Below are 26,072 nucleotides of genomic sequence, written 5' to 3'. Positions count from 1 at the left end.
TGAATGGCAGGGAGGCATGGAAGAGGAGTCTAGTAGTGAAGGAGACCTGCTTTTCCCTGCTCTTGACCTCCCACCCATCCCCAAACAACCACAAACATACCTTCTGTGCAAAGTTGGTATGCAGAATTTCACGCCTCAGCAAGTGAGGGTGAGTCCCAGGCCAGGGGCTAAAGAGCAAAAGAGTGCCTGTGCTCAGACTTTCCCTGCTAGGGATAGTTTATCTGGAACAAGTCCTACTCTCTTGTATCCAGCAAGGATCTAGAAATCCTGCATGAATCTGCAAGGCACCTTGGCAGCATAAATTTGCATAAACTGCCCCTCCTATTGCCTTCCTACTTCCTGTGCTGTAGTTGTTTGTGTAGAGAGAGAGGTCGCAGGCAAGGAAATGTTGTGAGTCGGATACAGGACCCTAAATAGCTGGTGAGAGGTATGTGGTGTTCTAAAAGCATGAAAACTGTATACCTGTGAAATAAAGTGCTTTCGTATGTGTTCTTCTGTGTTTATTGTCCTGTGCATAAAGTTGCACCTTGTGTTTGAAGGTTTAAATTATTTCAGGCTTGCATGGAGGTAGACGTTTCTGAGTAACTTTTATTCATTTCTTAAAAGCCTATACTGTCAGGATGGCCGAGAGGTCTAAGGCGCTGTGTTTAGGCCACAGTCTCCTTTGGAGGCGTGGGTTCGAATCCCACTTCTGGCATGCCTTTTGGAGATTTAATCTCCTTTATCAGGTTAACATCTGATGGAAGTTGCATCTGTTGGTCTTCACCTGGCACGTTATTCCGTTCTCCTCTTGTCAAGAGAGATGGGGTTTCTCATATATTTAGGTTCTATAACGTCTTGCTGACAAAGCGCAATCCTTACCAAATGAGCATAGGACCCATGTAAGAGGTCATCTGGAAGAGTCATGGTCTTGTATGCCCTGGCCAGACGGGCCCTGCAAATTTGGAAGAATGCCATGCATCTGGTAGACAACTGGACTCCAGCACACTTACAGCAATTTCCTTAGGGCTTTGATCAGGGGCTGCTTAAATTTGCATACTCCACCCTATGTTGTGACTTTGAGATCCCTTGTTGAAATTGCTTTAGCCAGCCAAGAGGTGGCTATTGTCTCAATTTCAAAGCAGCTTTGAGCCGTTCAAGTGGCTGGTGAATAGCACTTTCTCTTTGTTCGCCTCAAAGTTCTAAAGAGATCTCCATAGGTCCTGCTCTGTACAGATTGTTCAAAGATCTGTTGGAAGTGCATATAATAGGATAAATAAATTGAGGGCATTCCTTTTCAGTACCTCACCTGCATGGCTGTCTGGCCTCTGGAAGATGCTGGGAAAGCAAGTCAGGATGGCCGAGTGGTCTAAGGTGCTGCGTTCAGGTCGCAGTCTCCTCTGGAGGCGTGGGTTCAAATCCCACTTCTGAAAGTCCTGTGTTTACTCTAATTATTTTCTTGAGAAATATGATCATTTCCCTCGCAGTGGCTTATAGGATTGTCTTCTTGGAAGAGTGCAGTGAGTTTTTTTCTTGCTCTAGCCACTATTGGCCTCAGCTCTGTGCATTTTTTGGTTCCTAATATCTTTCTCACCCTTTAGATGAAAAAGTAGCATGGGGTCAGGATGGCCGAGTGGTCTAAGGCGCTGCGTTTAGGCCGCAGTCTCTCCTGGAGGCGTGGGTTCGAATCCCACTTCTGACAAAACTTGAATTCCATTTTCTCTCTCAGTTCCTTTAGAATCTCAGCTAAAAATTGGCAATGTAAATAATATCTGAATAAGTACCAAACTTCAGTTTCAACTGCAAATGCATTTGCCCTATTCTATCTTTAACGTTAATGTAATATTCTTCTAGCACTCGTGGTGTTTTATATTTCTTTTGTGGGGTACTTTAAAAATCTTTTTTATGAAAGAAATGGGTTACATTAAGTCTTGTGATGTTTTAGGTTTCCAATAAGGAGGTTTTAAATTTTATGTCACGTCATTTTCAGATGCTTCATTCAAGAGATGTTTCCACTATTGAATGCAGAGCAAGGGCAAAAATACAAGTGATAGAGCGAGTGAGTGAGAAGGAGTGTTGTGGAAGAAGAGAATGAAACAAAGACAGAGTGAGTGAATGGCAGGGAGGCATAGAAGAGGAGTCTAGTAGTGAAGGAGACCTGCTTTTCCCTGCTCTTGACCTCCCACCCATCCCCAAACAACCACAAACATACCTTCTGTGCAAAGTTGGCATGCAGAATTTCACTCCTCAGCAAATGAGGGTGAGTCCCAGGCCAGGGGCTAAAGAGCAAAAGAGTGCCTGTGCTCAGACTTTCCCTGCTACGGATAGTTTATCTGGAACAAGGCCTACTCTCTTGTATCCAGCAAGGATCTAGAAATCCTGCATGAATCTGCAAGGCACATTGGCAGCATAAATTTGCATAAACTGCCCCACCTATTGCCTTCCTACTTCCTGTGCTGTAGTTGTTTGTGTAGAGAGAGAGGTCGCAGGCAAGGAAATGTTGTGAGTCGGATACAGGACCCTAAATAGCTGGTGAGAGGTATGTGGTGTTCTAAAAGCATGAAAACTGTATACCTGTGAAATAAAGTGCTTTCGTATGTGTTCTTCTGTGTTTATTGTCCTGTGCATAAAGTTGCACCTTGTGTTTGAAGGTTTAAATTATTTCAGGCTTGCATGGAGCTAGACGTTTCTGAGTAACTTTTATTCTTTTCTTAAAAGCCTTTACTGTCAGGATGGCCGAGAGGTCTAAGGCGCTGTGTTTAGGCCACGGTCTCCTTTGGAGCCGTGGGTTCGAATCCCACTTCTGACATGCCTTTTGGAGATTTAATCTCCTTTATCAGGTTAGCATCTGATGGAAGTTGCATCTGTTGGTCTTCACCTGGCACGTTATTCCGTTCTCCTCTTGTCAAGAGAGATGGGCTTTCTCATATATTTAGGTTCTATAACGTCTTGCTGACAAAGCGCAATCCTTACCAAATGAGCATAGGACCCATGTAAGAGGTCATCTGGAAGAGTCATGCTCTTGTATGCCCTGGCCAGACGGGCCCTGCAAATTTGGAAGAATGCCATTCATCTGGTGGACAACTGGACTCCAGCACACTTACAGCAATTTCCTCAGGGCTTTGATCAGGGGCTGCTTAAATTTGCATACTCCACCCTATGTTGTGACTTTGAGATCCCTTGTTGAAATTGCTTTAGCCAGCCAAGAGGTGGCTATTGTCTCAATTTCAAAGCAGCTTTGAGCCGTTCAAGTGGCTGGTGAATAGCACTTTCTCTTTGTTCGCCTCAAAGTTCTAAAGAGTTCTCCATAGGTCCTGCTCTGTACAGATTGTTCAAAGATCTGTTGGAAGTGCATATAATAGGATAAATAAATTGAGGGCATTCCTTTTCAGTACCTCACCTGCATGGCTGTCTGGCCTCTGGAATATGCTGGGAAAGCAAGTCAGGATGGCCGAGTGGTCTAAGGCGCTGCGTTCAGGTCGCAGTCTCCTCTGGAGGCGTGGGTTCAAATCCCACTTCTGACAGTCCTGTGTTTACTCTAATTTTTTTCTTGAGAAATATGATCATTTCCCTCGCAGTGGCTTATAGGATTGTCTTCTTGGAAGAGTGCAGTGAGTTTTTTTCTTGCTCTAGCCACTATTGGCCTAAGCTCTGTGCATTTTTTGGTTCCTAATATCTTTCTCACCCTTTAGATGAAAAAGCAGCATGGGGTCAGGATGGCCGAGTGGTCTAAGGCGCTGCGTTAAGGCCGCAGTCTCTCCTGGAGGCGTGGGTTCAAATCCCACTTCTGACAAAACTTGAATTCCATTTTCTCTCTCAGTTCCTTTAGAATCTCAGCTAAAAATTGGCAATGTAAATAATATCTGAATAAGTACCAAACTTCAGTTTCAACTGCAAATGCATTTGCCCTATTCTATCTTTAACGTTAATGTAATATTCTTCTAGCACTCGTGGTGTTTTATATTTCTTTTGTGGGGTACTTTAAAAATCTTTTTTATGAAAGAAATGGGTTACATTAAGTCTTGTGATGTTTTAGGTTTCCAATAAGGAGGTTTTAAATTTTATGTCACGTCATTTTCAGATGCTTCATTCAAGAGATGTTTCCACTATAGAATGCAGTGCAAGGGCAAAAATACAAGTGATAGAGCGAGTGAGTGAGAAGGAGTATTGTGGAAGGAGAGAATGAAACAAAGACAGAGTGAGTGAATAGCAGGGAGGCATAGAAGAGGAGTCTAGCAGTGAAGGAGACCTGCTTTTCCCTGCTCTTGACCTCCCACCCATCCCCAAACAACCAAAACATACCTTCTGTGCAAAGTTGGTATGCAGAATTTCACGCCTCAGCAAGTGAGGGTGAGTCCCAGGCCAGGGGCTAAAGAGCAAAAGAGTGCCTGTGCTCAGACTTTCCCTGCTAGGGATAGTTTATCTGGAACAAGTCCTACTCTCTTGTATCCAGCAAGGATCTAGAAATCCTGCATGAATCTGCAAGGCACATTGGCAGCATAAATTTGCATAAACTGCCCCACCTATTGCCTTCCTACTTCCTGTGCTGTAGTTGTTTGTGTAGAGAGAGGGGTCGCAGGCAAGGAAATGTTGTGAGTCGGATACAGGACCCTAAATAGCTGGTGAGAGGTATGTGGTGTTCTAAAAGCATGAAAACTGTATACCTGTGAAATAAAGTGCTTTCGTATGTGTTCTTCTGTGTTTATTGTCCTGTGCATAAAGTTGCACCTTGTGTTTGAAGGTTTAAATTATTTCAGGCTTGCATGGAGGTAGACGTTTCTGAGTAACTTTTATTCATTTCTTAAAAGCCTATACTGTCAGGATGGCCGAGAGGTCTAAGGTGCTGTGTTTAGGCCACAGTCTCCTTTGGAGGCGTGGGTTCGAATCCCACTTCTGGCATGCCTTTTGGAGATTTAATCTCCTTTATCAGGTTAACATCTGATGGAAGTTGCAGCTGTTGGTCTTCACCTGGCACGTTATTCCGTTCTCCTCTTGTCAAGAGAGATGGGGTTTCTCATATATTTAGGTTCTATAACGTCTTGCTGACAAAGCGCAATCCTTACCAAATGAGCATAGGACCCATGTAAGAGGTCATCTGGAAGAGTCATGCTCTTGTATGCCCTGGCCAGACGGGCCCTGCAAATTTGGAAGAATGCCATGCATCTGGTAGACAACTGGACTCCAGCACACTTACAGCAATTTCCTTAGGGCTTTGATCAGGGGCTGCTTAAATTTGCATACTCCACCCTATGTTGTGACTTTGAGATCCTTTGTTGAAATTGCTTTAGCCAGCCAAGAGGTGGCTATTGTCTCAATTTCAAAGCAGCTTTGAGCCGTTCAAGTGGCTGGTGAATAGCACTTTCTCTTTGTTCGCCTCAAAGTTCTAAAGAGTTCTCCATAGGTCCTGCTCTGTACAGATTGTTCAAAGATCTGTTGGAAGTGCATATAATAGGATAAGTAAATTGAGGGCATTCCTTTTCAGTACCTCACCTGCATGGCTGTTTGGCCTCTGGTAGATGCTGGGAAAGCAAGTCAGGATGGCCGAGTGGTCTAAGGCGCTGCGTTCAGGTCGCAGTCTCCTCTGGAGGCGTGGGTTCAAATCCCACTTCTGACAGTCCTGTGTTTACTCTACTTTTTTTCTTGAGAAATATGATCATTTCCCTCGCAGTGGCTTATAGGATTGTCTTCTTGGAAGAGTGCAGTGAGTTTTTTTCTTGCTCTAGCCACTATTGGCCTAAGCTCTGTGCATTTTTTGGTTCCTAATATCTTTCTCACCCTTTAGATGAAAAAGCAGCATGGGGTCAGGATGGCCGAGTGGTCTAAGGCGCTGCGTTAAGGCCGCAGTCTCTCATGGAGGCGTGGGTTCGAATCCCACTTCTGACAAAACTTGAATTCCATTTTCTCTCTCAGTTCCTTTAGAATCTCAGCTAAAAATTGGCAATGTAAATAATATCTGAATAAGTACCAAACTTCAGTTTCAAATGCATTTGCCCTATTCTATCTTTAACGTTAATGTAATATTCTTCTAGCACTCGTGGTGTTTTATATTTCTTTTGTGGGGTACTTTAAAAATCTTTTTTATGAAAGAAATGGGTTACATTAAGTCTTGTGATGTTTTAGGTTTCCAATAAGGAGGTTTTAAATTTTATGTCACGTCATTTTCAGATGCTTCATTCAAGAGATGTTTCCACTATAGAATGCAGAGCAAGGGCAAAAATACAAGTGATAGAGCGAGTGAGTGAGAAGGAGTGTTGTGGAAGGAGAGAATGAAACAAAGACAGAGTGAGTGAATGGCAGGGAGGCATAGAAGAGGAGTCTAGTAGTGAAGGAGACCTGCTTTTCCCTGCTCTTGACCTCCCACCCATCCCCAAACAACCACAAACATACCTTCTGTGCAAAGTTGGTATGCAGAATTTCACGCCTCAGCAAGTGAGGGTGAGTCCCAGGCCAGGGGCTAAAGAGCAAAAGAGTGCCTGTGCTCAGACTTTCCCTGCTAGGGATAGTTTATCTGGAACAAGGCCTACTCTCTTGTATCCAGCAAGGATCTAGAAATCCTGCATGAATCTGCAAGGCACATTGGCAGCATAAATTTGCATAAACTGCCCCACCTATTGCCTTCCTACTTCCTGTGCTGTAGTTGTTTGTGTAGAGAGAGAGGTCGCAGGCAAGGAAATGTTGTGAGTCGGATACAGGACCCTAAATAGCTGGTGAGAGGTATGTGGTGTTCTAAAAGCATGAAAACTGTATACCTGTGAAATAAAGTGCTTTCGTATGTGTTCTTCTGTGTTTATTGTCCTGTGCATAAAGTTGCACCTTGTGTTTGAAGGTTTAAATTATTTCAGGCTTGCATGGAGGTAGACGTTTCTGAGTAACTTTTATTCATTTCTTAAAAGCCTATACTGTCAGGATGGCCGAGAGGTCTAAGGTGCTGTGTTTAGGCCACCGTCTCCTTTGGAGGCATGGGTTCGAATCCCACTTCTGACATGCCTTTTGGAGATTTAATCTCCTTTATCAGGTTAACATCTGATGGAAGTTGCATCTGTTGGTCTTCACCTGGCACGTTATTCCGTTCTCCTCTTGTCAAGAGAGATGGGGTTTCTCATATATTTAGGTTCTATAACGTCTTGCTGACAAAGCGCAATCCTTACCAAATGAGCATAGGACCCATGTAAGAGGTCATCTGGAAGAGTCATGCTCTTGTATGCCCTGGCCAGACGGGCCCTGCAAATTTGGAAGAATGCCATGCATCTGGTAGACAACTGGACTCCAGCACACTTACAGCAATTTCCTTAGGGCTTTGATCAGGGGCTGCTTAAATTTGCATACTCCACCCTATGTTGTGACTTTGAGATCCCTTGTTGAAATTCCTTTAGCCAGCCAAGAGGTGGCTATTGTCTCAATTTCAAAGCAGCTTTGAGCCGTTCAAGTGGCTGGTGAATAGCACTTTCTCTTTGTTCGCCTCAAAGTTCTAAAGAGTTCTCCACAGGTCCTGCTCTGTACAAATTGTTCAAAGATCTGTTGGAAGTGCATATAATAGGATAAATAAATTGAGGGCATTCCTTTTCAGTACCTCACCTGCATGGCTGTCTGGCCTCTGGAAGATGCTGGGAAAGCAAGTCAGGATGGCCGAGTGGTCTAAGGTGCTGCGTTCAGGTCGCAGTCTCCTCTGGAGGCGTGGGTTCAAATCCCACTTCTGAAAGTCCTGTGTTTACTCTAATTATTTTCTTGAGAAATATGATCATTTCCCTCGCAGTGGCTTATAGGATTGTCTTCTTGGAAGAGTGCAGTGAGTTTTTTTCTTGCTCTAGCCACTATTGGCCTAAGCTCTGTGCATTTTTTGGTTCCTAATATCTTTCTCACCCTTTAGATGAAAAAGTAGCATGGGGTCAGGATGGCCGAGTGGTCTAAGGCGCTGCGTTTAGGCCGCAGTCTCTCCTGGAGGCGTGGGTTCAAATCCCACTTCTGACAAAACTTTAATTCCATTTTCTCTCTCAGTTCCTTTAGAATCTCAGCTAAAAATTGGCAATGTAAATAATATCTGAATAAGTACCAAACTTCAGTTTCAACTGCAAATGCATTTGCCCTATTCTATCTTTAACGTTAATGTAATATTCTTCTAGCACTCGTGGTGTTTTATATTTCTTTTGTGGGGTACTTTAAAAATCTTTTTTATGAAAGAAATGGGTTACATTAAGTCTTGTGCTGTTTTAGGTTTCCAATAAGGAGGTTTTAAATTTTATGTCACGTCATTTTCAGATGCTTCATTCAAGAGATGTTTCCACTATTGAATGCAGAGCAAGGGCAAAAATACAAGTGATAGAGCGAGTGAGTGAGAAGGAGTGTTGTGGAAGGAGAGAATGAAACAAAGACAGAGTGAGTGAATGGCAGGTAGGCATAGAAGAGGAGTCTAGTAGTGAAGGAGACCTGCTTTTCCCTGCTCTTGACCTCCCACCCATCCCCAAACAACCACAAACATACCTTCTGTGCAAAGTTGGCATGCAGAATTTCACTCCTCAGCAAGTGAGGGTGAGTCCCAGGCCAGGGGCTAAAGAGCAAAAGAGTGCCTGTGCTCAGACTTTCCCTGCTACGGATAGTTTATCTGGAACAAGGCCTACTCTCTTGTATCCAGCAAGGATCTAGAAATCCTGCATGAATCTGCAAGGCACATTGGCAGCATAAATTTGCATAAACTGCCCCACCTATTGCCTTCCTACTTCCTGTGCTGTAGTTGTTTGTGTAGAGAGAGAGGTCGCAGGCAAGGAAATGTTGTGAGTCAGATACAGGACCCTAAATAGCTGGTGAGAGGTATGTGGTGTTCTAAAAGCATGAAAACTATATACCTGTGAAATAAAGTGCTTTCGTATGTGTTCTTCTGTGTTTATTGTCCTGTGCATAAAGTTGCACCTTGTGTTTGAAGGTTTAAATTATTTCAGGCTTGCATGGAGGTAGACGTTTCTGAGTAACTTTTATTCATTTCTTAAAAGCCTATACTGTCAGGATGGCCGAGAGATCTAAGGCGCTGCGTTCAGGTCGCAGTCTCCTCTGGAGGCGTGGGTTCAAATCCCACTTCTGACAGTCCTGTGTTTACTCTAATTTTTTTCTTGAGAAATATGATCATTTCCCTCGCAGTGGCTTATAGGATTGTCTTCTTGGAAGAGTGCAGTGAGTTTTTTTCTTGCTCTAGCCACTATTGGCCTAAGCTCTGTGCATTTTTTGGTTCCTAATATCTTTCTCACCCTTTAGATGAAACAGCAGCATGGGGTCAGGATGGCCGAGTGGTCTAAGGCGCTGCGTTAAGGCCGCAGTCTCTCCTGGAGGCGTGGGTTCAAATCCCACTTCTGACAAAACTTGAATTCCATTTTCTCTCTCAGTTCCTTTAGAATCTCAGCTAAAAATTGGCAATGTAAATAATATCTGAATAAGTACCAAACTTCAGTTTCAACTGCAAATGCATTTGCCCTATTCTATCTTTAACGTTAATGTAATATTCTTCTAGCACTCGTGGTGTTTTATATTTCTTTTGTGGGGTACTTTAAAAATCTTTTTTATGAAAGAAATGGGTTACATTAAGTCTTGTGATGTTGTAGGTTTCCAATAAGGAGGTTTTAAATTTTATGTCACGTCATTTTCAGATGCTTCATTCAAGAGATGTTTCCACTATTGAATGCAGAGCAAGGGCAAAAATACAAGTGATAGAGCGAGTGAGTGAGAAGGAGTGTTGTGGAAGGAGAGAATGAAACAAAGACAGAGTGAGTGAATGGCAGGGAGGCATAGAAGAGGAGTCTAGTAGTGAAGGAGACCTGCTTTTCCCTGCTCTTGACCTCCCACCCATCCCCAAACAACCACAAACATACCTTCTGTGCAAAGTTGGCATGCAGAATTTCACTCCTCAGCAAGTGAGGGTGAGTCCCAGGCCAGGGGCTAAAGAGCAAAAGAGTGCCTGTGCTCAGACTTTCCCTGCTACGGATAGTTTATCTGGAACAAGGCCTACTCTCTTGTATCCAGCAAGGATCTAGAAATCCTGCATGAATCTGCAAGGCACATTGGCAGCATAAATTTGCATAAACTGCCCCACCTATTGCCTTCCTACTTCCTGTGCTGTAGTTGTTTGTGTAGAGAGAGAGGTCGCAGGCAAGGAAATGTTGTGAGTCGGATACAGGACCCTAAATAGCTGGTGAGAGGTATGTGGTGTTCTAAAAGCATGAACACTGTATACCTGTGAAATAAAGTGCTTTCGTATGTGTTCTTCTGTGTTTATTGTCCTGTGCATAAAGTTGCACCTTGTGTTTGAAGGTTTAAATTATTTCAGGCTTGCATGGAGGTAGACGTTTCTGAGTAACTTTTATTCATTTCTTAAAAGCCTATACTGTCAGGATGGCCGAGAGGTCTAAGGTGCTGTGTTTAGGCCACAGTCTCCTTTGGAGGCGTGGGTTCGAATCCCACTTCTGACATGCCTTTTGGAGATTTAATCTCCTTTATCAGGTTAACATCTGATGGAAGTTGCATCTGTTGGTCTTCACCTGGCACGTTATTCCGTTCTCCTCTTGTCAAGAGAGATGGGGTTTCTCATATATTTAGGTTCTATAACGTCTTGCTGACAAAGCGCAATCCTTACCAAATGAGCATAGGACCCATGTAAGAGGTCATCTGGAAGAGTCATGCTCTTGTATGCCCTGGCCAGACGGGCCCTGCAAATTTGGAAGAATGCCATGCATCTGGTAGACAACTGGACTCCAGCACACTTACAGCAATTTCCTTAGGGCTTTGATCAGGGGCTGCTTAAATTTGCATACTCCACCCTATGTTGTGACTTTGAGATCCCTTGTTGAAATTGCTTTAGCCAGCCAAGAGGTGGCTATTGTCTCAATTTCAAAGCAGCTTTGAGCCGTTCAAGTGGCTGGTGAATAGCACTTTCTCTTTGTTCGCCTCAAAGTTCTAAAGAGTTCTCTATAGGTCCTGCTCTGTACAGATTGTTCAAAGATCTGTTGGAAGTGCATATAATAGGATAAATAAATTGAGGGCATTCCTTTTCAGTACCTCACCTGCATGGCTGTCTGGCCTCTGGAAGATGCTGGGAAAGCAAGTCAGGATGGCCGAGTGGTCTAAGGCGCTGCGTTCAGGTCGCAGTCTCCTCTGGAGGCGTGGGTTCAAATCCCACTTCTGACAGTCCTGTGTTTACTCTAATTTTTTTCTTGAGAAATATGATCATTTCCCTCGCAGTGGCTTATAGGATTGTCTTCTTGGAAGAGTGCAGTGAGTTTTTTTCTTGCTCTAGCCACTATTGGCCTAAGCTCTGTGCATTTTTTGGTTCCTAATATCTTTCTCACCCTTTAGATGAAAAAGCAGCATGGGGTCAGGATGGCCGAGTGGTCTAAGGCGCTGCGTTAAGGCCGCAGTCTCTCCTGGAGGCGTGGGTTCAAATCCCACTTCTGACAAAACTTGAATTCCATTTTCTCTCTCAGTTCCTTTAGAATCTCAGCTAAAAATTGGCAATGTAAATAATATCTGAATAAGTACCAAACTTCAGTTTCAAATGCATTTGCCCTATTCTATCTTTAACGTTAATGTAATATTCTTCTAGCACTCGTGGTGTTTTATATTTCTTTTGTGGGGTACTTTAAAAATCTTTTTTATGAAAGAAATGGGTTACATTAAGTCTTGTGATGTTTTAGGTTTCCAATAAGGAGGTTTTAAATTTTATGTCACGTCATTTTCAGATGCTTCATTCAAGAGATGTTTCCACTATTGAATGCAGAGCAAGGGCAAAAATACAAGTGATAGAGCGAGTGATAGAGAAGGAGTGTTGTGGAAGGAGAGAATGAAACAAAGACAGAGTGAGTGAATGGCAGGGAGGCATAGAAGAGGAGTCTAGTAGTGAAGGAGACCTGCTTTTCCCTGCTTTTGACCTCCCACCCATCCCCAAACAACCACAAACAACCACAAACATACCTTCTGTGCAAAGTTGGCATGCAGAATTTCACTCCTCAGCAAGTGAGGGTGAGTCCCAGGCCAGGGGCTAAAGAGCAAAAGAGTGCCTGTGCTCAGACTTTCCCTGCTAGGGATAGTTTATCTGGAACAAGTCCTACTCTCTTGTATCCAGCAAGGATCTAGAAATCCTGCATGAATCTGCAAGGCACATTGGCAGCATAAATTTGCATAAACTGCCCCACCTATTGCCTTCCTACTTCCTGTGCTGTAGTTGTTTGTGTAGAGAGAGAGGTCGCAGGCAAGGAAATGTTGTGAGTTGGATACAGGACCCTAAATAGCTGGTGAGAGGTATGTGGTGTTCTAAAAGCATGAAAACTGTATACCTGTGAAATAAAGTGCTTTCGTATGTGTTCTTCTGTGTTTATTGTCCTGTGCATAAAGTTGCACCTTGTGTTTGAAGGTTTAAATTATTTCAGGCTTGCATGGAGGTAGACGTTTCTGAGTAACTTTTATTCATTTCTTAAAAGCCTATACTGTCAGGATGGCCGAGAGGTCTAAGGTGCTGTGTTTAGGCCACAGTCTCCTTTGGAGGCGTGGGTTTTAATCCCACTTCTGACATGCCTTTTGGAGATTTAATCTCCTTTATCAGGTTAACATCTGATGGAATTTGCATCTGTTGGTCTTCACCTGGCACGTTATTCCGTTCTCCTCTTGTCAAGAGAGATGGGGTTTCTCATATATTTAGGTTCTATAACGTCTTGCTGACAAAGCGCAATCCTTACCAAATGAGCATAGGACCCATGTAAGAGGTCATCTGGAAGAGTCATGCTCTTGTATGCCCTGGCCAGACGGGCCCTGCAAATTTGGAAGAATGCCATGCATCTGGTAGACAACTGGACTCCAGCACACTTACAGCAATTTCCTCAGGGCTTTGATCAGGGGCTGCTTAAATTTGCATTCTCCACCCTATGTTGTGACTTTGAGATCCCTTGTTGAAATTGCTTTAGCCAGCCAAGAGGTGGCTATTGTCTCAATTTCAAAGCAGCTTTGAGCCGTTCAAGTGGCTGGTGAATAGCACTTTCTCTTTGTTCGCCTCAAAGTTCTAAAGAGTTCTCCATAGGTCCTGCTCTGTACAGATTGTTCAAAGATCTGTTGGAAGGGCATATAATAGGATAAATAAATTGAGGGCATTCCTTTTCAGTACCTCACCTGCATGGCTGTCTGGCCTCTGGAAGATGCTGGGAAAGCAAGTCAGGATGGCCGAGTGGTCTAAGGCGCTGCGTTCAGGTCGCAGTCTCCTCTGGAGGTGTGGGTTCAAATCCCACTTCTGACAGTCCTGTGTTTACTCTACTTTTTTTCTTGAGAAATATGATCATTTCCCTCGCAGTGGCTTATAGGATTGTCTTCTTGGAAGAGTGCAGTGAGTTTTTTTCTTCCTCTAGCCACTATTGGCCTAAGCTCTGTGCATTTTTTGGTTCCTAATATATTTCCCACCCTTTAGATGAAAAAGCAGCATGGGGTCAGGATGGCCGAGTGGTCTAAGGCGCTGCTTTAAGGCCGCAGTCTCTCCTGGAGGCGTGGGTTCGAATCCCACTTCTGACAAAACTTGAATTCCATTTTCTCTCTCAGTTCCTTTAGAATCTCAGCTAAAAATTGGCAATGTAAATAATATCTGAATAAGTACCAAACTTCAGTTTCAACTGCAAATGCATTTGCCCTATTCTATCTTTAACGTTAATGTAATATTCTTCTAGCACTCGTGGTGTTTTATATTTGTTTTGTGGGGTACTTTAAAAATCTTTTTTATGAAAGAAATGGGTTACATTAAGTCTTGTGATGTTGTAGGTTTCCAATAAGGAGGTTTTAAATTTTATGTCACGTCATTTTCAGATGCTTCATTCAAGAGATGTTTCCACTATTGAATGCAGAGCAAGGGCAAAAATACAAGTGATAGAGCGAGTGAGTGAGAAGGAGTGTTGTGGAAGGAGAGAATGAAACAAAGACAGAGTGAGTGAATGGCAGGGAGGCATAGAAGAGGAGTCTAGTAGTGAAGGAGACCTGCTTTTCCCTGCTCTTGACCTCCCACCCATCCCCAAACAACCACAAACATACCTTCTGTGCAAAGTTGGCATGCAGAATTTCACTCCTCAGCAAGTGAGGGTGAGTCCCAGGCCAGGGGCTAAAGAGCAAAAGAGTGCCTGTGCTCAGACTTTCCCTGCTACGGATAGTTTATCTGGAACAAGGCCTACTCTCTTGTATCCAGCAAGGATCTAGAAATCCTGCATGAATCTGCAAGGCACATTGGCAGCATAAATTTGCATAAACTGCCCCACCTATTGCCTTCCTACTTCCTGTGCTGTAGTTGTTTGTGTAGAGAGAGAGGTCGCAGGCAAGGAAATGTTGTGAGTCGGATACAGGACCCTAAATAGCTGGTGAGAGGTATGTGGTGTTCTAAAAGCATGAAAACTGTAAACCTGTGAAATAAAGTGCTTTCGTATATGTTCTTCTGTGTTTATTGTCCTGTGCATAAAGTTGCACCTTGTGTTTGAAGGTTTAAATTATTTCAGGCTTGCATGGAGGTAGACGTTTCTGAGTAACTTTTATTTATTTCTTAAAAGCCTATACTGTCAGGATGGCCGAGAGGTCTAAGGCGCTGTGTTTAGGCCACGGTCTCCTTTGGAGCCGTGGGTTTGAATCCCACTTCTGACATGCCTTTTGGAGATTTAATCTCCTTTATCAGGTTAACATCTGATGGAAGTTGCATCTGTTGGTCTTCACCTGGCACGTTATTCCGTTCACCTCTTGTCAAGAGAGATGGGGTTTCTCATATATTTAGGTTCTATAACGTCTTGCTGACAAAGCGCAATCCTTACCAAATGAGCATAGGACCCATGTAAGAGGTCATCTGGAAGAGTCATGCTCTTGTATGCCCTGGCCAGACGGGCCCTGCAAATTTGGAAGAATGCCATTCATCTGGTAGACAACTGGACTCCAGCACACTTACAGCAATTTCCTCAGGGCTTTGATCAGGGGCTGCTTAAATTTGCATACTCCACCCTATGTTGTGACTTTGAGATCCCTTGTTGAAATTGCTTTAGCCAGCCAAGAGGTGGCTATTGTCTCAATTTCAAAGCAGCTTTGAGCCGTTCAAGTTGCTGGTGAATAGCACTTTCTCTTTGTTCGCCTCAAAGTTCTAAAGAGTTCTCCATAGGTCCTGCTCTGTACAGATTGTTCAAAGATCTGTTGGAAGGGCATATAATAGGATAAATAAATTGAGGGCATTCCTTTTCAGTACCTCACCTGCATGGCTGTCTGGCCTCTGGAAGATGCTGGGAAAGCAAGTCAGGATGGCCGAGTGGTCTAAGGCGCTGCGTTCAGGTCGCAGTCTCCTCTGGAGGTGTGGGTTCAAATCCCACTTCTGACAGTCCTGTGTTTACTCTACTTTTTTTCTTGAGAAATATGATCATTTCCCTCGCAGTGGCTTATAGGATTGTCTTCTTGGAAGAGTGCAGTGAGTTTTTTTCTTGCTCTAGCCACTATTGGCCTAAGCTCTGTGCATTTTTTGGTTCCTAATATATTTCCCACCCTTTAGATCAAAAAGCAGCATGGGGTCAGGATGGCCGAGTGGTCTAAGGCGCTGCTTTAAGGCCGCAGTCTCTCCTGGAGGCGTGGGTTCGAATCCCACTTCTGACAAAACTTGAATTCCATTTTCTCTCTCAGTTCCTTTAGAATCTCAGCTAAAAATTGGCAATGTAAATAATATCTGAATAAGTACCAAACTTCAGTTTCAACTGCAAATGCATTTGCCCTATTCTATCTTTAACGTTAATGTAATATTCTTCTAGCACTCGTGGTGTTTTATATTTGTTTTGTGGGGTACTTTAAAAATCTTTTTTATGAAAGAAATGGGTTACATTAAGTCTTGTGATGTTTTAGGTTTCCAATAAGGAGGTTTTAAATTTTATGTCACGTCATTTTCAGATGCTTCATTCAAGAGATGTTTCCACTATTGAATGCAGAGCAAGGGCAAAAATACAAGTGATAGAGCGAGTGAGTGAGAAGGAGTGTTGTGGAAGGAGAGAATGAAACAAAGACAGAGTGAGTGAATGGCAGGGAGGCATAGAAGAGGAGTCTAGTAGTGAAGGAGACCTGCTTTTCCCTGCTCTTGACCTCCCACCCATCCCCAAACAACCACAAACATACCTTCTGTGCAAAGTTGGCATGCAGAATTTCACTCCTCAGCAAGTGAGGGTGAGTCCCAGGCCAGGGGCTAAAGAGCAAAAGAGTGCCTGTGCTCAGACTTTCCCTGCTACGGATAGTTTATCTGGAACAAGGCCTACTCTCTTGTATCCAGCAAGGATCTAGAAATCCTGCATGAATCTGCAAGGCACATTGGCAGCATAAATTTGCATAAACTGCCCCACCTATTGCCTTCCTACTTCCTGTGCTGTAGTTGTTTGTGTAGAGAGAGAGGTCGCAGGCAAGGAAATGTTGTGAGTCGGATACAGGACCCTAAATAGCTGGTGAGAGGTATGTGGTGTTCTAAAAGCATGAAAATTGTAAACCTGTGAAATAAAGTGCTTTCGTATGTGTTCTTCTGTGTTTATTGTCCTGTGCATAAAGTTGCACCTTGTGTTTGAAGGTTTAAATTATTTCAGGCTTGCATGGAGGTAGACGTTTCTGAGTAACTTTTATTAATTTCTTAAAAGCCTATACTGTCAGGATGGCCGAGAGGTCTAAGGTGCTGTGTTTAGGCCACAGTCTCCTTTGGAGGTGTGGGTTCGAATCCCACTTCCGGCATGCCTTTTGGAGATTTAATCTCCTTTATCAGGTTAACATCTGATGGAAGTTGCATCTGTTGGTCTTCACCTGGCACGTTATTCCGTTCTCCTCTTTTCAAGAGAGATGGGGTTTCTCATATATTTAGGTTCTATAACGTCTTGCTGACAAAGCGCAATCCTTACCAAATGAGCATAGGACCCATGTAAGAGGTCATCTGGAAGAGTCATGCTCTTGTATGCCCTGGCCAGACGGGCCCTGCAAATTTAGAAGAATGCCATGCATCTGGTAGACAACTGGACTCCAGCACACTTACAGCAATTTCCTTAGGGCTTTGATCAGGGGCTGCTTAAATTTGCATACTCCACCCTATGTTGTGACTTTTAGATCCTTTGTTGAAATTGCTTTAGCCAGCCAAGAGGTGGCTATTGTCTCAATTTCAAAGCAGCTTTGAGCCGTTCAAGTGGCTGGTGAATAGCACTTTCTCTTTGTTCGCCTCAAAGTTCTAAAGAGTTCTCCATAGGTCCTGCTCTGTACAGATTGTTCAAAGATCTGTTGGAAGTGCATATAATAGGATAAGTAAATTGAGGGCATTCCTTTTCAGTACCTCACCTGCATGGCTGTTTGGCCTCTGGTAGATGCTGGGAAAGCAAGTCTAAGGCGCTGCGTTCAGGTCGCAGTCTCCTCTGGAGGCGTGGGTTCAAATCCCACTTCTGACAGTCCTGTGTTTACTCTACTTTTTTTCTTGAGAAATATGATCATTTCCCTCGCAGTGTCTTATAGGATTGTCTTCTTGGAAGAGTGCAGTGAGTTTTTTTCTTGCTCTAGCCACTATTGGCCTAAGCTCTGTGCATTTTTTGGTTCCTAATATCTTTCTCACCCTTTAGATGAAAAAGCAGCATGGGGTCAGGATGGCCGAGTGGTCTAAGGCGCTGCGTTAAGGCCGCAGTCTCTCATGGAGGCATGGGTTCGAATCCCACTTCTGACAAAACTTGAATTCCATTTTCTCTCTCAGTTCCTTTAGAATCTCAGCTAAAAATTGGCAATGTAAATAATATCTGAATAAGTACCAAACTTCAGTTTCAACTGCAAATGCATTTGCCCTATTCTATCTTTAACGTTAATGTAATATTCTTCTAGCACTCGTGGTGTTTTATATTTCTTTTGTGGGGTACTTTAAAAATCTTTTTTATGAAAGAAATGGGTTACATTAAGTCTTGTGATGTTTTAGGTTTCCAATAAGGAGGTTTTAAATTTTATGTCACGTCATTTTCAGATGCTTCATTCAAGAGATGTTTCCACTATAGAATGCAGAGCAAGGGCAAAAATACAAGTGATAGAGCGAGTGAGTGAGAAGGAGTGTTGTGGAAGGAGAGAATGAAACAAAGACAGAGTGAGTGAATGGCAGGGAGGCATAGAAGAGGAGTCTAGTAGTGAAGAAGACCTGCTTTTCCCTGCTCTTGACCTCCCACCCATCCCCAAACAACCACAAACATACCTTCTGTGCAAAGTTGGTATGCAGAATTTCACGCCTCAGCAAGTGAGGGTGAGTCCCAGGCCAGGGGCTAAAGAGCAAAAGAGTGCCTGTGCTCAGACTTTCCCTGCTAGGGATAGTTTATCTGGAACAAGGCCTACTCTCTTGTATCCAGCAAGGATCTAGAAATCCTGCATGAATCTGCAAGGCACATTGGCAGCATAAATTTGCATAAACTGCCCCACCTATTGCCTTCCTACTTCCTGTGCTGTAGTTGTTTGTGTAGAGAGAGAGGTCGCAGGCAAGGAAATGTTGTGAGTCGGATACAGGACCCTAAATAGCTGGTGAGAGGTATGTGGTGTTCTGAAAGCATGAAAACTGTATACCTGTGAAATAAAGTGCTTTCGTATGTGTTCTTCTGTGTTTATTGTCCTGTGCATAAAGTTGCACCTTGTGTTTGAAGGTTTAAATTATTTCAGGCTTGCATGGAGGTAGACGTTTCTGAGTAACTTTTATTCATTTCTTAAAAGCCTATACTGTCAGGGTGGCCGAGAGGTCTAAGGTGATGTGTTTAGGCCACCGTCTCCTTTGGAGGCGTGGGTTCGAATCCCACTTCTGGCATGCCTTTTGGAGATTTAATCTCCTTTATCAGGTTAACATCTGATGGAAGTTGCATCTGTTGGTCTTCACCTGGCACGTTATTCCGTTCTCCTCTTGTCAAGAGAGATGGGGTTTCTCATATATTTAGGTTCTATAACGTCTTGCTGACAAAGCGCAATCCTTACCAAATGAGCATAGGACCCATGTAAGAGGTCATCTGGAAGAGTCATGCTCTTGTATGCCCTGGCCAGACGGGCCCTGCAAATTTGGAAGAATGCCATTCATCTGGTAGACAACTGGACTTCAGCACACTTACAGCAATTTCCTCAGGGCTTTGATCAGGGGCTGCTTAAATTTGCATACTCCACCCTATGTTGTGACTTTGAGATCCCTTGTTGAAATTGCTTTAGCCAGCCAAGCGGTGGCTATTGTCTCAATTTCAAAGCAGCTTTGAGCCGTTCAAGTGGCTGGTGAATAGCACTTTCTCTTTGTTCGCCTCAAAGTTCTAAAGAGTTCTCCATAGGTCCTGCTCTGTACAGATTGTTCAAAGATCTGTTGAAAGTGCATATAATAGGATAAATACATTGAGGGCATTCCTTTTCAGTAACTCACCTGCATGGCTGTCTGGCCTCTGGAAGATGCTGGGAAAGCAAGTCAGGATGGCCGAGTGGTCTAAGGCGCTGCGTTCAGGTCGCAGTCTCCTCTGGAGGCGTGGGTTCAAATCCCACTTCTGACAGTCCTGTGTTTACTCTAATTTTTTTCTTGAGAAATATGATCCTTTCCCTCGCAGTGGCTTATAGGATTGTCTTCTTGGAAGAGTGCAGTGAGTTTTTTTCTTGCTCTAGCCACTATTGGCCTAAGCTCTGTGCATTTTTTGGTTCCTAATATCTTTCTCACCCTTTAGATCAAAAAGCAGCATGGGGTCAGGATGGCCGAGTGGTCTAAGGCGCTGCGTTAAGGCCGCAGTCTCTCGTGGAGGCGTGGGTTCGAATCCCACTTCTGACAAAACTTGAATTCCATTTTCTCTCTCAGTTCCTTTAGAATCTCAGCTAAAAATTGGCAATGTAAATAATATCTGAATAAGTACCAAACATCAGTTTCAACTGCAAATGCATTTGCCCTATTCTATCTTTAACGTTAATGTAATATTCTTCTAGCACTCGTGGTGTTTTATATTTCTTTTGTGGGGTACTTTAAAAATCTTTTTTATGAAAGAAATGGGTTACATTAAGTCTTGTGATGTTTTAGGTTTCCAATAAGGAGGTTTTAAATTTTATGTCACGTCATTTTCAGATGCTTCATTCAAGAGATGTTTCCACTATAGAATGCAGAGCAAGGGCAAAAATACAAGTGATAGAGCGAGTGAGTGAGAAGGAGTGTTGTGGAAGGAGAGAATGAAACAAAGACAGAGTGAGTGAACGGCAGGGAGGCATAGAAGAGGAGTCTAGTTGTGAAGGAGACCTGCTTTTCCCTGCTCTTGACCTCCCACCCATCCCCAAACAACCACAAACATACCTTCTGTGCAAAGTTGGTATGCAGAATTTCACGCCTCAGCAAGTGAGGGTGAGTCCCAGGCCAGGGGCTAAAGAGCAAAAGAGTGCCTGTGCTCAGACTTTCCCTGCTAGGGATAGTTTATCTGGAACAAGGCCTACTCTCTTGTATCCAGCAAGGATCTAGAAATCCTGCATGAATCTGCAAGGCACATTGGCAGCATAAATTTGAATAAACTGCCCCACCTATTGCCTTCCTACTTCCTGTGCTGTAGTTGTTTGTGTAGAGAGAGAGGTCGCAGGCAAGGAAATGTTGTGAGTCGGATACAGGACCCTAAATAGCTGGTGAGAGGTATGTGGTGTTCTAAAAGCATGAAAACTGTATACCTGTGAAATAAAGTGCTTTCGTATGTGTTCTTCTGTGTTTATTGTCCTGTGCATAAAGTTGCACCTTGTGTTTGAAGGTTTAAAATATTTCAGGCTTGCATGGAGGTAGACGTTTCTGAGTAACTTTTATTCATATCTTAAAAGCCTATACTGTCAGGATGGCCGAGAGGTCTAAGGCGCTGTGTTTAGGCCACAGTCTCCTTTGGAGGCGTGGGTTCGAATCCCACTTCTGACATGCCTTTTGGAGATTTAATCTCCTTTATCAGGTTAACATCTGATGGAAGTTGCATCTGTTGGTCTTCACTTGGCACGTTATTCCGTTCTCCTCTTGTCAAGAGAGATGGGGTTTCTCATATACTGACAAAGCGCAATCCTTACCAAATGAGCATAGGACCCATGTAAGAGGTCATCTGGAAGAGTCATTCTCTTGTATGCCCTGGCCAGACGGGCCCTGCAAATTTGGAAGAATGCCATTCATCTGGTAGACAACTGGACTCCAGCACACTTACAGCAATTTCCTCAGGGCTTTGATCAGGGGCTGCTTAAATTTGCATACTCCACCCTATGTTGTGACTTTGAGATCCCTTGTTGAAATTGCTTTAGCCAGCCAAGAGGTGGCTATTGTCTCAATTTCAAAGCAGCTTTGAGCCGTTCAAGTGGCTGGTGAATAGCACTTTCTCTTTGTTCGCCTCAAAGTTCTAAAGAGTTCTCCATAGGTCCTGCTCTGTACAGATTGTTCAAAGATCTGTTGAAAGTGCATATAATAGGATAAATAAATTGAGGGCATTCCTTTTCAGTACCTCATCTGTATGGCTGTCTGGCCTCTGGAAGATGCTGGGAATGCAAGTCAGGATGGCCGAGTGGTCTAAGGCGCTGCGTTCAGGTCGCAGTCTCCTCTGGAGGCGTGGGTTCAAATCCCACTTCTGACAGTCCTGTGTTTACTCTAATTTTTTTCTTGAGAAATATGATCATTTCCCTCGCAGTGGCTTATAGGATTGTCTTCTTGGAAGAGTGCAGTGAGTTTTTTTCTTGCTCTAGCCACTTTTGGCCTAAGCTCTGTGCATTTTTTGGTTCCTAATATCTTTCTCACCCTTTAGATCAAAAAGCAGCATGGGGTCAGGATGGCCGAGTGGTCTAAGGCGCTGCGTTAAGGCCGCAGTCTCTCGTGGAGGCGTGGGTTCGAATCCCACTTCTGACAAAACTTGAATTCCATTTTCTCTCTCAGTCCCTTTAGAATCTCAGCTAAAAATTGGCAATGTAAATAATATCTGAATAAGTACCAAACATCAGTTTCAACTGCAAATGCATTTGCCCTATTCTATCTTTAACGTTAATGTAATATTCTTCTAGCACTCGTGGTGTTTTATATTTCTTTTGTGGGGTACTTTAAAAATCTTTTTTATGAAAGAAATGGGTTACATTAAGTCTTGTGATGTTTTAGGTTTCCAATAAGGAGGTTTTAAATTTTATGTCACGTCATTTTCAGATGCTTCATTCAAGAGATGTTTCCACTATAGAATGCAGAGCAAGGGCAAAAATACAAGTGATAGAGCGAGTGAGTGAGAAGGAGTGTTGTGGAAGGAGAGAATGAAACAAAGACAGAGTGAATGAACGGCAGGGAGGCATAGAAGAGGAGTCTAGTAGTGAAGGAGACCTGCTTTTCCCTGCTCTTGACCTCCGACCCATCCCCAAACAACCACAAACATACCTTCTGTGCAAAGTTGGTATGCAGAATTTCACGCCTCAGCAAGTGAGGGTGAGTCCCAGGCCAGGGGCTAAAGAGCAAAAGAGTCCCTGTGCTCAGACTTTCCCTGCTAGGGATAGTTTATCTGGAACAAGGCCTACTCTCTTGTATCCAGCAAGGATCTAGAAATCCTGCATGAATCTGCAAGGCACATTGGCAGCATAAATTTGCATAAACTGCCCCACCTATTGCCTTCCTACTTCCTGTGCTGTAGTTGTTTGTGTAGAGAGAGAGGTCGCAGGCAAGGAAATGTTGTGAGTCGGATACAGGACCCTAAATAGCTGGTGAGAGGTATGTGGTGTTCTAAAAGCATGAAAACTGTATACCTGTGAAATAAAGTGCTTTCGTATGTGTTCTTCTGTGTTTATTGTCCTGGGCATAAAGTTGAACCTTGTGTTTGAAGGTTTAAATTATTTCAGGCTTGCATGGAGGTAGACGTTTCTGAGTAACTTTTATTCATTTCTTAGAAGCCTATACTGTCAGGATGGCTGAGAGGTCTAAGGCGTTGTGTTTAGGCCACAGTCTCCTTTGGAGGTGTGGGTTCGAATCCCACTTCTGACATGCCTTTTGGAGATTTAATCTCCTTTATCAGGTTAACATCTGATGGAAGTTGCATCTGTTGGTCTTCACTTGGCACGTTATTCCGTTCTCCTCTTGTCAACAGAGATGGGGTTTCTCATATATTTAGGTTCTATAACGTCTTGCTGACAAAGCGCAATCCTTACCAAATGAGCATAGGACCCATGTAAGAGGTCATCTAGAAGAGTCATGCTCTTGTATGTCCTGGCCAGACGGGCCCTGCAAATTTGGAAGAATGCCATTCATCTGGTAGACAACTGGACTCCAGCACACTTACAGCAATTTCCTCAGGGCTTTGATCAGGAGCTGCTTAAATTTGCATACTCCACCCTATGTTGTGACTTTGAGATCCCTTGTTGAAATTGCTTTAGCCAGCCAAGAGGTGGCTATTGTCTCAATTTCAAAGCAGCTTTGAGCCGTTCAAGTGGCTGGTGAATAGCACTTTCTCTTTGTTCGCCTCAAAGTTCTAAAGAGTTCTCCATAGGTCCTGCTCTGTACAGATTGTTCAAAGATCTGTTGGAAGTGCATATAATAGGATAAATAAATTGAGGGCATTCCTTTTCAGTACCTCACCTGCATGGCTGTCTGGCCTCTGGAAGATGCTGGGAAAGCAAGTCAGGATGGCCGAGTGGTCTAAGGCGCTGCGTTCAGGTCGCAGTCTCCTCTGGAGGTGTGGGTTCAAATCCCACTTCTGACAGTCCTGTGTTTACTATACTTTTTTTCTTGAGAAATATGATCATTTCCCTCGCAGTGGCTTATAGGATTGTCTTCTTGGAAGAGTGCAGTGAGTTTTTTTCTTGCTCTAGCCACTATTGGCCTAAGCTCTGTGCATTTTTTGGTTCCTAATATATTTCTCACCCTTTAGATGAAAAAGCAGCATGGGGTCAGGATGGCCGAGTGGTCTAAGGTGCTGCGTTAAGGCCGCAGTCTCTCCTGGAGGCGTGGGTTCGAATCCCACTTCTGACAAAACTTGAATTCCATTTTCACTCTCAGTTCCTTTAGAATCTCAGCTAAAAATTGGCAATGTAAATAATATCTGAATAAGTACCAAACTTCAGTTTCAACTGCAAATGCATTTGCCCTATTCTATCTTTAACGTTAATGTAATATTCTTTTAGCACTCGTGGTGTTTTATATTTGTTTTGTGGGGTACTTTAAAAATCTTTTTTATGAAAGAAATGGGTTACATTAAGTCTTGTGATGTTTTAGGTTTCCAATAAGGAGGTTTTAAATTTTATGTCACGTCATTTTCAGATGCTTCATTCAAGAGCTGTTTCCACTATAGAATGCAGAGCAAGGGCAAAAATACAAGTGATAGAGCGAGTGAGTGAGAAGGAGTGTTGTGGAAGGAGAGAATGAAACAAAGACAGAGTGAGTGAATGGCAGGGAGGCATAGAAGAGGAGTCTAGTAGTGAAGGAGACCTGCTTTTCCCTGCTCTTGACCTCCCACCCATCCCCAAACAACCACAAACATACCTTCTGTGCAAAGTTGGTATGCAGAATATCACGCCTCAGCAAGTGAGGGTGAGTCCCAGGCCAGGGGCTAAAGAGCAAAAGAGTGCCTGTGCTCAGACTTTCCCTGCTAGGGATAGTTTATCTGGAACACGGCCTACTCTCTTGTATCCAGCAAGGATCTAGAAATCCTGCATGAATCTGCAAGGCACAATGGCAGCATAAATTTGCATAAACTGCCCCACCTATTGCCTTCCTACTTCCTGTGCTGTAGTTGTTTGTGTAGAGAGAGAGGTCGCAGGCAAGGAAATGTTGTGAGTCGGATACAGGACCCTAAATAGCTGGTGAGAGGTATGTGGTGTTCTAAAAGCATGAAAACTGTATACCTGTGAAATAAAGTGCTTTCGTATGTGTTCTTCTGTGTTTATTGTCCTGTGCATAAAGTTGCACCTTGTGTTTGAAGGTTTAAAATATTTCAGGCTTGCATGGAGGTAGACGTTTCTGAGTAACTTTTATTCATTTCTTAAAAGCCTATACTGTCAGGATGGCCGAGAGGTCTAAGGCGCTGTGTTTAGGCCACAGTCTCCTTTGGAGGCGTGGGTTCGAATTCCACTTCTGACATGCCTTTTGGAGATTTAATCTCCTTTATCAGGTTAACATCTGATGGAAGTTGCATCTGTTGGTCTTCACTTGGCACGTTATTCCGTTCTCCTCTTGTCAAGAGAGATGGGGTTTCTCATATACTGACAAAGCGCAATCCTTACCAAATGAGCATAGGACCCATGTAAGAGGTCATCTGGAAGAGTCATGCTCTTGTATGCCCTGGCCAGACGGGCCCTGCAAATTTGGAAGAATGCCATTCATCTGGTAGACAACTGGACTCCAGCACACTTACAGCAATTTCCTCAGGGCTTTGATCAGGGGCTGCTTAAATTTGCATACTCCACCCTATGTTGTGACTTTGAGATCCCTTGTTGAAATTGCTTTAGCCAGCCAAGAGGTGGCTATTGTCTCAATTTCAAAGCAGCTTTGAGCCGTTCAAGTGGCTGGTGAATAGCACTTTCTCTTTGTTCGCCTCAAAGTTCTAAAGAGTTCTCCATAGGTCCTGCTCTGTACAGATTGTTCAAAGATCTGTTGAAAGTGCATATAATAGGATAAATAAATTGAGGGCATTCCTTTTCAGTACCTCACCTGCATGGCTGTCTGGCCTCTGGAAGATGCTGGGAAAGCAAGTCAGGATGGCCGAGTGGTCTAAGGCGCTGCGTTCAGGTCGCAGTCTCCTCTGGAGGCGTGGGTTCAAATCCCACTTCTGACAGTCCTGTGTTTACTCTAATTTTTTTCTTGAGAAATATGATCATTTCCCTCGCAGTGGCTTATAGGATTGTCTTCTTGGAAGAGTGCAGTGAGTTTTTTTCTTGCTCTAGCCACTATTGGCCTAAGCTCTGTGCATTTTTTGGTTCCTAATATCTTTCTCACCCTTTAGATCAAAAAGCAGCATGGGGTCAGGATGGCCGAGTGGTCTAAGGCGCTGCGTTAAGGCCGCAGTCTCTCGTGGAGGCGTGGGTTCGAATCCCACTTCTGACAAAACTTGAATTCCATTTTCTCTCTCAGTTCCTTTAGAATCTCAGCTAAAAATTGGCAATGTAAATAATATCTGAAT

The 26,072-nt window shown here is 43.5% G+C and overlaps 24 non-coding genes across 24 annotated transcripts; all 24 read left to right on the top strand.

Annotated features, from left to right (window-relative positions):
* The first annotated feature begins 614 nt into the window (after nt 1–614).
* On the top strand, nt 615–697 carry TRNAL-UAG (transfer RNA leucine (anticodon UAG)). Its single transcript has one exon. It is a non-coding gene; the product is annotated as a tRNA-Leu (tRNA).
* A 901-nt stretch (nt 698–1,598) lies between these two features.
* TRNAL-UAG (transfer RNA leucine (anticodon UAG)) lies at nt 1,599–1,681 on the top strand. Its single transcript has one exon. It is a non-coding gene; the product is annotated as a tRNA-Leu (tRNA).
* A 1,739-nt stretch (nt 1,682–3,420) lies between these two features.
* Nucleotides 3,421–3,503, top strand: TRNAL-CAG (transfer RNA leucine (anticodon CAG)). The gene has a single exon. It is a non-coding gene; the product is annotated as a tRNA-Leu (tRNA).
* Nucleotides 3,504–3,689: 186 nt separating this feature from the next.
* Nucleotides 3,690–3,772, top strand: TRNAL-AAG (transfer RNA leucine (anticodon AAG)). The gene has a single exon. It is a non-coding gene; the product is annotated as a tRNA-Leu (tRNA).
* Nucleotides 3,773–4,795: 1,023 nt separating this feature from the next.
* On the top strand, nt 4,796–4,878 carry TRNAL-UAG (transfer RNA leucine (anticodon UAG)). Its single transcript has one exon. It is a non-coding gene; the product is annotated as a tRNA-Leu (tRNA).
* A 632-nt stretch (nt 4,879–5,510) lies between these two features.
* On the top strand, nt 5,511–5,593 carry TRNAL-CAG (transfer RNA leucine (anticodon CAG)). Its single transcript has one exon. It is a non-coding gene; the product is annotated as a tRNA-Leu (tRNA).
* Nucleotides 5,594–5,779: 186 nt separating this feature from the next.
* Nucleotides 5,780–5,862, top strand: TRNAL-AAG (transfer RNA leucine (anticodon AAG)). Its single transcript has one exon. It is a non-coding gene; the product is annotated as a tRNA-Leu (tRNA).
* A 2,002-nt stretch (nt 5,863–7,864) lies between these two features.
* TRNAL-UAG (transfer RNA leucine (anticodon UAG)) lies at nt 7,865–7,947 on the top strand. The gene has a single exon. It is a non-coding gene; the product is annotated as a tRNA-Leu (tRNA).
* Nucleotides 7,948–9,240: 1,293 nt separating this feature from the next.
* TRNAL-AAG (transfer RNA leucine (anticodon AAG)) lies at nt 9,241–9,323 on the top strand. Its single transcript has one exon. It is a non-coding gene; the product is annotated as a tRNA-Leu (tRNA).
* Nucleotides 9,324–10,347: 1,024 nt separating this feature from the next.
* On the top strand, nt 10,348–10,430 carry TRNAL-UAG (transfer RNA leucine (anticodon UAG)). Its single transcript has one exon. It is a non-coding gene; the product is annotated as a tRNA-Leu (tRNA).
* Nucleotides 10,431–11,062: 632 nt separating this feature from the next.
* Nucleotides 11,063–11,145, top strand: TRNAL-CAG (transfer RNA leucine (anticodon CAG)). The gene has a single exon. It is a non-coding gene; the product is annotated as a tRNA-Leu (tRNA).
* A 186-nt stretch (nt 11,146–11,331) lies between these two features.
* On the top strand, nt 11,332–11,414 carry TRNAL-AAG (transfer RNA leucine (anticodon AAG)). Its single transcript has one exon. It is a non-coding gene; the product is annotated as a tRNA-Leu (tRNA).
* Nucleotides 11,415–13,157: 1,743 nt separating this feature from the next.
* Nucleotides 13,158–13,240, top strand: TRNAL-CAG (transfer RNA leucine (anticodon CAG)). Its single transcript has one exon. It is a non-coding gene; the product is annotated as a tRNA-Leu (tRNA).
* A 2,008-nt stretch (nt 13,241–15,248) lies between these two features.
* On the top strand, nt 15,249–15,331 carry TRNAL-CAG (transfer RNA leucine (anticodon CAG)). Its single transcript has one exon. It is a non-coding gene; the product is annotated as a tRNA-Leu (tRNA).
* A 2,260-nt stretch (nt 15,332–17,591) lies between these two features.
* TRNAL-AAG (transfer RNA leucine (anticodon AAG)) lies at nt 17,592–17,674 on the top strand. The gene has a single exon. It is a non-coding gene; the product is annotated as a tRNA-Leu (tRNA).
* Nucleotides 17,675–19,413: 1,739 nt separating this feature from the next.
* Nucleotides 19,414–19,496, top strand: TRNAL-CAG (transfer RNA leucine (anticodon CAG)). Its single transcript has one exon. It is a non-coding gene; the product is annotated as a tRNA-Leu (tRNA).
* Nucleotides 19,497–19,682: 186 nt separating this feature from the next.
* Nucleotides 19,683–19,765, top strand: TRNAL-AAG (transfer RNA leucine (anticodon AAG)). Its single transcript has one exon. It is a non-coding gene; the product is annotated as a tRNA-Leu (tRNA).
* A 1,024-nt stretch (nt 19,766–20,789) lies between these two features.
* TRNAL-UAG (transfer RNA leucine (anticodon UAG)) lies at nt 20,790–20,872 on the top strand. The gene has a single exon. It is a non-coding gene; the product is annotated as a tRNA-Leu (tRNA).
* A 611-nt stretch (nt 20,873–21,483) lies between these two features.
* Nucleotides 21,484–21,566, top strand: TRNAL-CAG (transfer RNA leucine (anticodon CAG)). Its single transcript has one exon. It is a non-coding gene; the product is annotated as a tRNA-Leu (tRNA).
* A 186-nt stretch (nt 21,567–21,752) lies between these two features.
* On the top strand, nt 21,753–21,835 carry TRNAL-AAG (transfer RNA leucine (anticodon AAG)). Its single transcript has one exon. It is a non-coding gene; the product is annotated as a tRNA-Leu (tRNA).
* Nucleotides 21,836–23,574: 1,739 nt separating this feature from the next.
* Nucleotides 23,575–23,657, top strand: TRNAL-CAG (transfer RNA leucine (anticodon CAG)). The gene has a single exon. It is a non-coding gene; the product is annotated as a tRNA-Leu (tRNA).
* Nucleotides 23,658–23,843: 186 nt separating this feature from the next.
* On the top strand, nt 23,844–23,926 carry TRNAL-AAG (transfer RNA leucine (anticodon AAG)). The gene has a single exon. It is a non-coding gene; the product is annotated as a tRNA-Leu (tRNA).
* A 1,718-nt stretch (nt 23,927–25,644) lies between these two features.
* On the top strand, nt 25,645–25,727 carry TRNAL-CAG (transfer RNA leucine (anticodon CAG)). Its single transcript has one exon. It is a non-coding gene; the product is annotated as a tRNA-Leu (tRNA).
* Nucleotides 25,728–25,913: 186 nt separating this feature from the next.
* TRNAL-AAG (transfer RNA leucine (anticodon AAG)) lies at nt 25,914–25,996 on the top strand. The gene has a single exon. It is a non-coding gene; the product is annotated as a tRNA-Leu (tRNA).
* The last annotated feature ends 76 nt before the right edge of the window (nt 25,997–26,072 follow it).

This window comes from Triturus cristatus, chromosome 6 (assembly GCF_964204655.1).
Source record: "Triturus cristatus chromosome 6, aTriCri1.1, whole genome shotgun sequence".
NCBI lineage: Eukaryota > Metazoa > Chordata > Amphibia > Caudata > Salamandridae > Triturus > Triturus cristatus.
Note: the sequence above shows the minus strand (reverse complement) of the source record. Positions and strands in the feature narration are given on the sequence as shown.